The sequence below is a fragment of the Parus major genome, chromosome 1A (genome assembly GCF_001522545.3).
Source record: "Parus major isolate Abel chromosome 1A, Parus_major1.1, whole genome shotgun sequence".
Taxonomy (NCBI): Eukaryota; Metazoa; Chordata; class Aves; order Passeriformes; family Paridae; genus Parus; species Parus major.
The window spans coordinates 29,175,257-29,188,880 of NC_031773.1; the positions used below are offsets into that span (position 1 = coordinate 29,175,257).

The 13,624-nt window shown below is 37.1% G+C and overlaps 1 long non-coding RNA gene across 5 annotated transcripts; it reads left to right on the forward strand.

Moving 5' to 3' along the window:
* Positions 1 to 650: 650 nt before the first annotated feature.
* Positions 651 to 10,972, forward strand: LOC107204677. Of its 5 annotated transcripts, none has more exons than XR_004497562.1 (4): positions 654 to 903; positions 4,082 to 5,375; positions 6,177 to 6,948; positions 8,300 to 10,972. It is a non-coding gene; the product is annotated as an uncharacterized LOC107204677 (long non-coding RNA). The 5 variants fall into 5 exon arrangements; XR_004497563.1 differs by having other exon boundaries at positions 662 to 903; positions 4,082 to 4,279; positions 5,262 to 5,375; positions 6,177 to 10,968; XR_004497561.1 differs by having other exon boundaries at positions 666 to 903; positions 4,082 to 4,228; positions 5,262 to 5,375; positions 6,177 to 10,968.
* Positions 10,973 to 13,624: the final 2,652 nt, after the last annotated feature.

A 13,624-nucleotide genomic window follows, 5' to 3' on the forward strand; every position in this document is an offset into this window, starting at 1 on the left:
CTCTAAACTGGAGAGTTTTGTCTTTCTGAAGTTGAAAACAAATGTATTTACCTTGCTGGTCAAAATGGTACTTAATGAGAAAAATCTCTTCATATATTAGCTTTTTTTTATTAAATGAAAACCCCCAAAGTACTAAAGGTGGCTTTTGACTTCCAGTACAGAATTAATATTTTTTAAAATCAAATTCTATTAGTAAGTAAAATTTTTCCTGGTTCAACAGATTGAATGAACATGGCAGGGAAGATTGTGAGCCCAGTGTAATGAGCAGGCACCATTCCTGCAAAGACTGATCATTCTTTACTCTGTTCTTCTCTGTTGAAAATAATCAGAAATTAAATATATCGGTGTTGATAAAACAGAGATGCATTATGTATTTATTTTGTCACCATTAGTTTCCATTTAGTTTTTTTCCCATCAAATGTTAAAATTTGTTTAACATGGTATAAGTTTTGTTGCTTACTCTGCTTGACTCTGTTAAGTAGGGTTTGAAGTAAAATCTGGAAAACAACAATTCTCACAGGAAATTAATGTTCTACTTATAGGTGCTGCATACTCATATGCCTCTATTGTTCATTATACTATTTTGCAAGTGTGCACAAATATCGACTAGTAATTTCATAAATCTGAAAACCACAATTCCCAGGTGATGACCATGACCCCAGAAAAAGCCTAGAGAAAACAACCTCTTTACGAGACATACCTTGCAATAGATGTTTGTTTAACTGGAAATCCACAAGAGCAGCTGCCCAGTGCAACGGTACATATTTGCTTCTGAATCCTTTCTCAAAGACACTATTTAAACATGCTGATGAACTGAGCTGGATTTTCCCCCACCTCCATTCCAGTAAAATAAGGAGACTCAGAAGATAAAATTTGTTTTGTTATTGCAAGTAGTGCTGTGTGGTAAGTGAGAAATTTACTTTCTATAGTCCTATGTAATTATGAGGGTGGGAAATGTCCATTTCCTGTACAGATGCAATGTCTGTGAGTACTGCTCAGTGATATTTCTATTTGAAAATGAATATACTTCTATTTCTAGAAGGGTTTGTGTGTAGAGCTTCTTCTTGTCCATATTTGGCTTGATGCTAAAGATCTGCTGCTCTAGCTTCACCACTCTGGCAAGAGGAAACAAGTATTCCTTGTGTTGAGACTGTAATTCCAAGCTATACAATGTGTTTCAGTCTGGTTCTGATTTATGTTAAGCTGTAAACAACTGAGATTTATAATGTGGGTTTTATGATGTGTGCAGCTGGACTAGCTATCACTAAGTTTCATGCAGTATCCTGAATAGGAAGACTGATAACAGAGATTTTTCAAATGCCCCAGATCTGGGCTAAGTTTGATGCTTTCACCTAGAGGGGAAAATTTGTGCCTCCTGAGCCAGTTATATTTTACACTTTTTTTCTGGACTAGGTTTTAGCCTTTCCTCTGTCATTTTCTGGATGGGAATCCCTTCACCCAGTGAATAACTTTAATTGGCAGAAGAAATTTCTAAAGTGCTCCTTCTCTCTTAGAACTGTTTCTGCAGCCATTCTACCTCCAAAGCCAAAGGAATTGGGAATGACCATAGCTGAGGTGGTGTCACTCTTCTCCTCCACCGCTGGCCAATGATGCAAATTATCAGAAAGGACGTGACTCAGTGTCCTTTCTACTCCTGTGGGCAGCACTTATGCATGTGACAAACTTCATTCTTGCATGGAGAAAGCTCTGATCTGAGGGTACACTAAGTGACACAAAAATAAACTTTCTCAGAGTAGGAATGATATTTTCCATAGTAAAACAGAAACAAAAAGGTACAAGATGAGTCATGCTTTTAAGGTGTGTGAAGTCCTGTGACACCTGTTTCAAACAAAACTAAAAATGTCTATCAGCCACTTTTTTGTTTGCTCTGTGTTTCACTTGCTTTGGAGTTTGTAGACAATAAATCATAAAGTAGAAACATGGGCTGAATCCTGAGATATTTATTCAGACTGAAGTCTTGTTACTGGCAAAGGTCTGTCTGAGTAGCTTTGTCATCCCCTAATTTTTTCACTGTAAAAAAATTAAATAAAAAAGAAATATAGTAAAAAATCATATTCCTGCAGCATCCAGCAATTTTGCTTCTCTCAGTTTAAATAATCAGAACATCACCCACTTATCTGCTTTGAAAGAAGAAGGGTAAAACCATGCTTTCTAACAAGACTTGTGGTGAGCTTGAGGAGCACAGGTTTACTCCTTAAATGTCAATCTTTGGTTTCATGGTGGAGTTTTCTGGTTCTGACTAACTTACCCCATCTTTTCTCATCCCCTGCAAAGACTTTAACAGGAATTTCTGAAAAATTACTTTTAAATTTTCAGATGCAATTTCTGTATAAATTAAAAAAGAGAAAATGAGATGTATTAGGGACCACAAGTACTTTGTAAATGAACATTATTTTTAGATTTCTAGGAAGCAAGGTGTTATACCTTTTGTTGCAATGTTTTTAAATTTTCTATTTACTTTGAAGAAAACTTTGTCTTGAAGAGAAATGATAGTTTAGTGTGGGTAGTGCATAGAGAAGCTGTCCATGGTGGCTATGAAATCCAAATTGAATCATCAAGACCAGATGGTAATCTTGACTATTACTACTACTATTTTTAAGACCTATCAGTTGTAGTGATGTGAGAGATGTTTTAAGATGTAATTTTCAGTTCTGATGAGAAGAAAAGTGTGACAATAATTTTCTCTCCTTTTCACAATGGTTTTATGAAAATCAGTTAGTGTTTCTAGAACTTTTTGATTAGCTAATATGCTGCATGAACATGAATCTTTTAATTGGATACCTGAAATTTTCTGTCATAAGAATAAAGAATGTAGCATCCAGAAATTTTAGCCACCAATGACTTCCACAAAGAAGTTCTGGACTTACAACTAAGCAAAAGCAATGAATATGTATTGATAACTTTAAAACAATTTATTGTGACTCAGCAAATTGATACGTACAACAAATGCTATGATGATGGTAAAAATTTTTAACCATGGACCAAGATTTTTTTTAATCTCTTCCATGTATTCTTGAATGTATTCTAAAGGTAATGGACATCAGGAAGCCAGAGGTGTCAACTCTTTCAACATGTACACATACTGATGGCCTGAGGGATGGTGGGAGGTTGCTCTGGTGAAACCATGCTGTTTTCACTTGCTTTTCTCCAGAGAGCTCAGATTCTGTTTTCTAGGATCTATTTATTTGAAAAACTCATTTATGTCTTATCATACATGTGCTGGACAGAGCTACCAGGCTTTACTCTGCTGATATTTCATGAGTATTCACCCTTTGGGATGTGAAAATTTTCCAATAAAGATCCTTAAATGAAGAACTTATTTCATTCATTCCAGTCCTCCTTTGCCGCAATTCTTTTATGCACAAGTGAAGGAAAGAGAAATAGAAAGAAACAACACTGACTTATTGTCTTAGAAGGATTTCTTTGTACATAAATTAATACAAATGGAGATAATTGGTATGGAAAATATGAATACAGCATCCCAATAGAAGTAAAAAAAGCTTAATTACTCGTCTTCTTAGTGATAATTCTTTTGAAATGTGGGTAGGCTGGTACCTTAGTTCAACTCATAGGCACATACCACAAGGAAAGTAAAATTCACTATGTTCTACTATTCCTTTGTTTATGTTATTGGACAGTATCTTCTAAAATTTTTACTGTTGCTGCTTTTGATCCTAATACTGCAGTGTCAGATATAGGCTTGTCTTTGGAAGGAAGGCCTTACAGAAGAAGATGGAAAGGACATTTCTCATCTTCTAGTGCTGTAATATTTGATTTTATAGAGCTTGAGGTCTATCCTATGCAGGAACTGAGCAACAAGTTGGGCAGTAACATCCAAATACCATAACATTTAGAACTTGGAGCAACTCCCCAATACACCATCAACATTATTTCAATGATATCTGTGACTCCATTTAACATGAAGGGCCCTAATTTAAGCTGTGTAAAAGACCCAGCTACTATGGTTTATGCCAGGGCAATATCTTATATCTATCACACCTCTCTCTTTCTGACTGTTGGACTAAATTCTCAAAAAATAACCTTCCCTTCTTATTACCAGCTAACGATTCACATTTATGATCTGAGTTTCTCCATCCAACCATGCTCTTCCTGACTTTTGAGGAAGATGTGTCTGTTCAGCCACACTGTTTATCCACTTCAGAAATGACCATCCACTCTTACTGCCTGACATGAAGCACAAAAGAAGGTATTTCATTTAAAAGTACAGCTTTTACAAGGTCAACATGAAAACACACATGTAAGTCCCAGGATAATAATCAGACCTTACGGACAATTTGGATAAACTTATTTTCTTTTTTATGGTAAATTTTGACTTTTCCACCCAGGTCCTTAAAACCTACAGCTTGATAAACTAAGCATGATGGCTTAAACACATATGTATTTAGAAATATTTTTGTAACAATTTTGCTTCAAAAATTCTATTATCTGTTGTAAGAAATTTTGTCAAAATATAGATATTTCCCACAAAAGTTTGTTAGAAATGCCCATGAAAGGAAAACATTTAATCAGGTAAACCTAAAATTGTATACAAGAATTCTCCTGTCATACACAGGGTAGCTCATGGAGAGAAATATTCTAAAAAACTTACTCTTTTTCAAAGCAAATGATTAGGACAGTAAGTAGGTGCAAAAAAATAAAGGCATTCAATTATTTCTAACTAAGCAATCATTTCTTAAATGTTAGGCTGGGAAGTCACTCAAATAGTTGCTCAAAAAGAATGCACTGGAGTCTACAGATTAGTTAAATTGAATAATTTATTGCAAGAACTAAGGACCTGGTTCTCCTTTGTACAGAAGTGTCTTTATGTGACTCTGGCAGTACTGATGGGCTGTAAAACAAGTGCTGCAATTAATGCCTGACTGAATGATCACTGGTACTGACTGGAACAGTGAAATGAAACTAACCCCCAAATTTTCCTAAAGATTTTTCTAAATGAGAAATCCCATAACTGATATCAAAATTACTAACTACTAAAGAATAGAAAAAATGCATTGATTTTTTAAATTTGATTTTTATGACTGAAGACTTCAGAAAGGTATTGATGCTGTGCTAAAAATACACTGGAAGAGCACAAAGGGCTTCTGTGATTTCATTTAGGAATAGCTTCTTTGTTTTTTGGCCAAGTCATAACAGGAAAACAAGTATTTTTCGTGGAAATGCTGACATAACTTTACTAATAGCACCTTTAACAGAGAATGTTACAATGTGTATTTACTCAGGTACAGGATTAAATAAGAGATGTGAACTCACCATAGCAACCCCTGCATCACATTGCAGATATGCTGCTTCTAAGATACGGCAAATGTTTCTGAAGAAATACACATGAATATGAGGTAAACATCTATCAATTCCAAATTGTGTTTCAAAAACACTTTGCTATACAGTATAACAAAAAAGCAGCACAACTTGATGCTCTCTAAGTTACTGTATTACTGGATGGTATTTTCATTGTGTTACAACTTTTGGCTCAGAATCTAAGTTTAGATAACTCCCCAATTCACTAAAGCAAAAATAGTGACAAACACACTATTGAGCTCCTTGTAAATATCGCTGTGAATCCTTACACTCCTTAGGAATCCAGGAAACTCACTTGTCTGATTTGAACCACCTCCTGATGATGTTCTGAGATCTTGCAATAATACTAATGTTCACCATTAGGTATTCAGCAGAATTTTGTGAATATAGTTAAAGTTGAAAGTAGGTTTTCTTCTAAACAGTATTTTTTCCCACTTTTAGACACTTTATTGTTTCCTCTTCATTATCCCTCTGCATCTTGAATTTCATCAGTGAATGTATGTCTCTTCAATTTATCTTTATTCAGGTTGGCTTTTCTTGTTTTGCATAAAAAAAATCTGTCATTATATTTACAAACTTACTGCTTGTTGTTTTTGGGTTTTTTTTTTCCCTTAAGTGTTTTCACTTTCACCTTCAAACCAGTTAGGTCATGCCTAAGGTGAGAACCTGATGATATCCAGTGGGGTGCTATACCTCCTGAAATTAAGTTTTTGCTGCTGTATCTTTATTATACTTTACCCCACAATTCATGGCAGAATTTACTCCTGCACGGAGAACTAAGTCATCATATTGCTTTGGATTTTTTCTTGATATTAAGCAATCCTATTGTCTCTTCCCAGATTTCACTTGTAGAGGAAATCTTCACTTCTCACACTGCCTGAGATGACTGATAAAGAAGACAGCAAGTATTCTGGACTGACACATGTAGTTGTCTCCATACATTCTTTCATCACTTTCAAGGTTTTGTCTCTGTGGCACAGAAATGCAGGAACCCTAAATAAATTTTGAATAGTTTTAGTAGCAGACGTTTAATTAAAACCTCAAAGCTTTTTATTGGCCTCATTGCCAATCTGCATATTTACATTTTATCAGAAAGAAAAGGTTTTTTATTCTTACAATCTAACAAGTTTGTTCATTGAAGATGTTAAAAAATCTGTTTAAAGAGTCTACTGACAAAACGCGTTCCCTTACATACAACTTATTTTCACTTCAACACCACTTTTCCATTGGTTTGCTGTATTTTTTCGCAGGGGGTTATTTATACTTGGGGTAAGGGGTGATGGTCCCTGGTGTTTCTGTGCACTGGGGACATGCCCTGTTCCCAGGTAATCCTGGTTATGATGGGGTTCACGGGCTCACCTTTCCCATGAGCTGGGTTCCAAGTCTTTCTTGGTGAAACTCCTGCCCTGGCTCTGTGTTTCCTGGGATGGTGCCTTGATTCTGGTGGGAGCTGAGGCTGACTGCCCCAGAGCCTGGGAGAACTGTTTGGTTATACACTCATCAGGACTGCTGGCCTCCTCCCAGACGAGCTGTGCAAGGAGCTGTACTTAATCTCAGGTTTTTATTCCTTCACCATGGCTACCTAGTGGTGCAAAACGTGCAGCTGCTGAGGTGAGAAGGGGTGGTTCAGCCAGCATGAGTGATACAAAATGCCTGCCTGAGAAGCTGCCTGACAATTTCCACCTTTGCTATCATTCAAAATTCCCTTTAAGCTGCTCACTGTTCTTAGTTTTGACTGTCCCTTTGCTCAGCTTAGGGATAATGTTAATTGTGACTCTGCGCTGGCAGAGATTGTCACAGAGTATTTGAGTTCTTCCTTGGCTTCTTTATGTGTGTAGTCCTCCTAGGGTTTTTTTTTGGCTTGTTTGTGGTTGGTTTTTTGTTTGTTTTTTTGCCTGGCTGATTGATTCAAGATACACCACCACAAGTTTATGAGCTCCTGAAATGGGGAGTTGTTGGTTGTGGTCCTCAGATGACTGAAATGCTAATAATAATACAGCCAAAACATATTTATTATGAAACAATCACATTCTAGATTACTTCTCATGATCAAGGTTTGCACTCTTACTTCAGTTTAACTGATGGAAATAGCCTAGTGACCATGGCATTGAGTTTCTTATATTAGCTTGAGACACTGGTGATTAACTGTCACAAAGATATAACCACAATTACACTTGCTATTGTAAATCCAGATCACTAAAACCCCTCACAAACTGCATCAAAATCAGAAATGTCTGCCTAAATGGCTCTCCAAACCAACATGACCAATGTCTATCATTTTCTGAAACTAGTGACCGTCACCCATGTGATGTGGCCAGCATCACATTCAGCTGCCTTTGAGACCCTGAATTCAACAGAGTTTCTATTTATAACTATTTCTATTTATTGAAAATGGCCTTTGGCACCAGGACAGACCAGAGCCTGGTCTTTGGTCTCTGGACCACTAGGGAGAGCCCTGTCTGTCTCCCACACTCTACCTTTACCCTGAACAAAACAACAGCCACTTATGGAGCTGTGGAAATGGTTAATGACTTCCTGTTGCTGTAGATATTCACTGGGTGAACTCATTCATTAAAAGTAAAATCACATCCCCTTCCCTCATTATCCTTCCCTCACAAAAATGCATTTCATCTTGACTTTTCTCCCACCTGCCTCATTCCTGATGGAAATAATCTATTCCACATATTGCAACCTGGTGTTAAAACTATTATTTTATAGTGCTTCATGTTTAATTTTTCTTAAAACTGAATTTCTTAATTTTTTTAATGGGAAGAAAAATCATCAGCTTTGTAAAAATGAAATGTCAGCGTTGCATGGCTCAGAGAAGTACCATAAATTTTTGCTATTGCTAGTTCCATCTCAGATTTCTGGACAGCATGACTTATTACTTGCTGTAACTGTGTTTTTGCATAGTGCTTTCAACTGAAATATTTCAAAAAGAATGTTTCTTTCTCTTTTGCAGTGAACATTTCTGTTTGACATCATATAGTAATTCCTCATCCATGGTGCTTGAAATAAGCCAGCTTTAAGGATTGATATAATATGTGTCTCGCTGCTGCTCCTCACACCACTCAAGGGAATGGGACACCCTGAGAGCTAAACAGATTTAGAAAACAACTGAAAATAACTAAACTTCTTTCCCAGATTTGTACAAATGGTCTCTTTTTAACACTGAACTCCATAATCAAATTTGCCAATTCACATTTCTTCCCTTATTTACGTTTCTTTAAAATATGCTTGGCTTTTGTTGTGTTGTTTTGTTTATTTTTTCAGGTTTGGGTTTTTTGGCTTTTTTTTGGCCATAGGGTTGGCCTCTTGTTTGTTTGTTTGCAGCTATTTGATTTAAGGGAACAAAGAGATCAAATAATCCTCACGTATTTTTCTTACTGGAAGAAATCTGTGTAAGTTCTTTTATTATCCTTTTCCTTGCCACTGCAAAAAAATTTCCATAGATTATCATTACAGATATATTTTACAATGAAATAATGAGTAACACAACACAAACACATCCATTCTCTTAATTGAACAAGCTACAGCTTTTTGGCTGAAACAAACAATAATATTATTTATAACTCAAATCACATTCCACAAACTATGTTCTCATCTGTAAAGAGACTATAAATGGCATGGTAGGGTTTCATATTGGTTTTTTCTTTTTTTTTTCTCCAATGACTTTCCTGTTGACCCCTCTTTTAATTTACAAATAAAACCTTGACTTTCTTGACTGCCAGCACTGAAAATCCACCCTAGGATCTGAGATCACGCTGTGTTGTTTCTGCTTTATGCCAAAATAGACTCTGGTTCACCTCCTGAGTGCTGAGGTGGCTCTGCAGGGCTGGGAAGAATGTAAAGAAACAACAGTAGTTTTGCCAGTAAAAAGATAAAGTGAATGAATTCTCTCAAAAGGAGGAAGATACCAATTTTCAAGTCAGCTTTATAGAAAACAGCTGTTCTTTGAAACAAATGCTCATAGGAGGGTTGGGGTAGGACATCTCATTGCTTGCTGTTCCTGCACAACCTTTTCCCCTTCGGTCTTTCCAGTTCAGCCTGTAGATCAATCCAGCTGAGGTGTTTGTGGCTGTGGCTGCGTAGCCTTTTCCCCTGTCAGCAGTGCTGGACTCTGGTGTTTCTGCCCTCTTAGAGCTGTTTGTGCCCTGATGCTTGCACTGATGTTGGGATTTTTGTGTGCATTGGGTGGAGGGGTGTCCTGTGGAGGTCCCAAGCTTGTCTCTTTCAAGCCAGGTCCCAACACAGCTCTGCAAACAGTTGGGCTGTCTTGGATATATGCTCACCCTTCTGCTTCTGTATTTCTGGGATATCAGATGAAATCTAGGAAGTCTCCTAATTATTTTTTAAGTTCTGGCCAAGGGTGAACACTCAGCCAGTTTTTTTGCAATTAGTTACAAAACTTTCTAAAATTCTTTTGAAGTCAATCTTCCATATCGTAGTCGACAAATACATGTTCTCAGTAGTAGTCTGATAGGTATAAAATCCTTTTGGACAGAGCACAAAAACTTTGAGATGTTCAGCCTCCATTGGGAAGTCTCTGCAGAGGTTAGGAACCCACTTCACGCAAACACAGACAAACACCCTCTGCTGCCATGAAGCCTATCATGGGAGGACAACTCACCCCTTGCAAGGACAGGAGTTACACAGGGCAGCGAAATGTGGGCAAAGAAGAGGGCACAAGGCCTGACAGCAGACATAAAAAGTGCCAACAAGGACTGCCCCAGTGGTTTCTCAGAAGCTGCAATTACTCCTGTTGCCAGTCAGAAGTACTGAGGCACGTGGTAGGTGAGAAATACTCCCAGGAAAATGATAACAGGTGAGGTCAGGCAAAGAGAGATTGTATCCAAAGGCACCCACAAGGCCCCTTTCCCTGTCTGCAGTGGGTCTTAGCACTGCTGGCAGAACACAGGTTCAGCTGCTCAGTCCCATAATTCACTGTGTTTTATTTCTCATTTATTAAAGAATAGAGAGAAGGTAATGCATAACAGACTGCATTACCTGGAGCTCTTTCAGGCTGTGGACCACAAAATCCCAAATTCCAACTCTGAGAAATAATCAGCTACAGTACTGTTGGTTCTTAGGGACAAGTAAAGTTCATGGTGACCTGCTGACGTCTAGATTGTCAGCTGTCCAGTACTGCCTGCCTCTTCCACTGGCTGTCCCCTGCCACCCCATGCCACCAGCTGTGCTGAGAGCACTGAGCTCATCACGTAGTGATGCCGCAATCCTCCTGGAGAGCCTGATGAGCACTGAGAAGCAAAGCTGAAAAGTTATTTCTACTTTATAACAGGACAGCTTTAACAGGAGAAGAAACACTGAGCCATGGGGAATGTGCACTGGCATTTACAGTTCCTTCTGCAGATACAGCCTGTGTGAAATGTTTATGTCTTCACTGTCTCCTTGGGTTTGATTAAAGAGATATTTAGTGGAACTTTATCTTTTATCTTAAATGTAATTTGGCTCCCTGGATATACACTGACCTGTGGACTAAGAGAAAAGGAAGATAATTACAAAAGCTAATTAAAATATCTTCTACGCAAACCAGAGATTTACACAGAATTTCCTCTAGAAGAAATTGCTTTGTGCTTGGTTTGGCTCAATAAAATTTATTTTAAGTTTTAATTTATTTTAAGTTCTATTTTTGATGTAATTTTTTTAGGCTACATCTGCAAATATGTAGTTGAGTTCTAATTTTAACTGTTGCAACAATCTGAATGTTCACTTTTTTCTGCCCAAGGGGTAAAAACCTAAATGAGGCAGAAAATGCATCTGTTAACTCTGAGCCTCTGTAAATCTTTCCTACCAGACACTGCTGAAAAAGTAGCTCTTTTTAGGAGTAAACCCAAATTCATGAAACCAAAGACATTCACAGTTAAGACATTGACTCTTTTTTCTCTTAGCTCAATACAATTTGTTTATGTATTACAGCATCTGCTGCAGGTTATGTAAGACCTGTTGCAAGAATTTGTGACATCTGATGAATACAGGACAAAGTCTCAGTTTAGTTTTGAATTTTTGGGGTTTAGTGAATTCTTCTGTAACCATGTCCTAGGTCTTACCGCTCCAGGTGGTTCAACTGCAAATCACGTCTCTCTCTGGTTGATGGAGAAACTCCTGTCACTGCACTCCTTGAGGTTGCAACCCTGCATGTACAAATGTAATCAAAGGACATTCCTTGGCAAAAAGTGCTAAAATTCACACATTAACTGACAAATTTATTTTTGAATTAGATGAGCTGTTGGATTGCATTATCAGAAACAACATTTGCATTTTATGAGTTATCAGTCACTTAAATTAGAAGAATGATCCTCTGAATCAAAATTCTGTCCTTAGCTCAATTTTTAATATGCAGACTACATGGACATCCATTTTGACATCACACAAATTAGTTAGCAATCAGAAAGCTTAATCTTATTCATTCCATTCAGATGAGTATTCTCGCTGGGGTTAATGAAGTTCTCATAAGAATAATATGAACATGGTTACTTAATTCTTGCCTAGATAATGTTAAATCATTTAAATCCCTTTTTTTCCTCTCAAGCCTACTGACAAGAAAAATTAACTAAGACTCATAAATATCCAGCTATGATCCAGTGCAAACCACATACATTCCCATGGAGAAAAATAAAAGGAAGTTTCTTTAAGCAGAAGTATGCTTTTAATATGAAAGCGAAGGCAGAGTAATATGCTGGATTACCATAATTAACTAGGCCAACTTTCAAAAAACCCCAAATCCAAATATGCAGACAAATTGCCTTTAGAAATTAATTGGATTCTGTGTAAAAATATTTTGCATTTTACTTGCAAATGTACACTTTTCCTGAGGACAAATGTGTTTGCTCATTTAATTAAATAATGCATGCTATGACATACCAGAAAATATGCAGAACAGTGGATGAAAGGGCACATGGGCACCCTGATCATGGCACTTGTCTTCTTAGCTCTAGAACTGGCCATTGAAACACCATGCCCATCACATGGGTGAAATGCACTCAGGGAATACAGGCAATACACACTCAATTGCTGCTCTTTATTTTATGGATATAAAATTGAGAGGAGATAAGTGTTTTTAATCAGTAGGAACACATCTTGCATAAAGAAAACTGCATCAAGCAAATGTTGATGTCTTCACACTGAAGAGCATTTTTAGTAAGGATTGTACCTGTGAGCATCAATGTTTGACAAATCCCTACAAACAACCACACAAAGAACAGGTAAAGTCCTATAGTACAGAATCTGCTCCAAATTTTATACATATTAAAATCCATAAAATCCTATATAATTTTGCCTCAGTAGGAGATTGGCATGTCAAGGCACAAAATGTTAGCCTGTCCCAAGGACAAAGCTGGGCTATTGCTCCAGGCAGCGCCGTGGGAGGGGAAGAGCTGTTCCATGTGGCTTCTGCTTGAGCTGTGCAGGCAGCTCAGTAAACATGGGGTAGGGACATTTATTTTCACCAAATCACCAATAGCCATGTCTAAAAAAATGAATTAAGGTCATGCAACTTTTGGTATTTTCTACCTCTTGATTTCTTAATTAATAAATAGTTATTAGACTTTGCTCATTTGATTAAATAGCATTTACAGGTTTACTGTTGTGGTTATTACTCTCTTTTGAAATAAAAAATCAAAGAAAAATAAGTCAATAATAAGAATTTAAGTCTTTTGGCACTTTCAAGTTAGTTTATTTTTTAAAAAAGCATGGCTTCATTAATCTGTGTCTACATAAAAACCTACCACTCTTTTAGCTCAAACCTTCCAGGACATTTCACCTTCAGAGCTGAAATGGAAATGTTTTGAAAGAGGAAAAGCTTACCAGGCTACTGATATGTGGTAATACAGCAAAAAATAGATAAGAAACTGTCACAGTGTTCTAAGCCAGTGTGTTCCAGCAGCTGTGTCATATCCCTCCACTTGGCAAATCAGCATGCCTTTTTTTCCAGGAGTCTCTTAGCTCCCTCCTTTCCTTCCTCAGTCCTTCCTTTCTGCCCTCTTGTGTTTTACCCTGTAAAAATATATGTTAGCCACAGGACAAGTGAGAGGATAGCATGGCTTGGCAGGAAGAGAGATGGAGATCTAGGGCAAAAAAAAAAAAAAGTGCAATAAGAAAATGGTGGAGCAGACTGTGGAAGACAGTCAGGCTGCTTGTAAGTACAGGCGGATACTGGGATGAGACTAAAAAAGAATATTTAATGTATTCCTGTAGTAATTATCAATATTAATATCACTATATAATGGCTGCTAAAAGCATAAAACTAAGAAAATAAAAATTGATACAA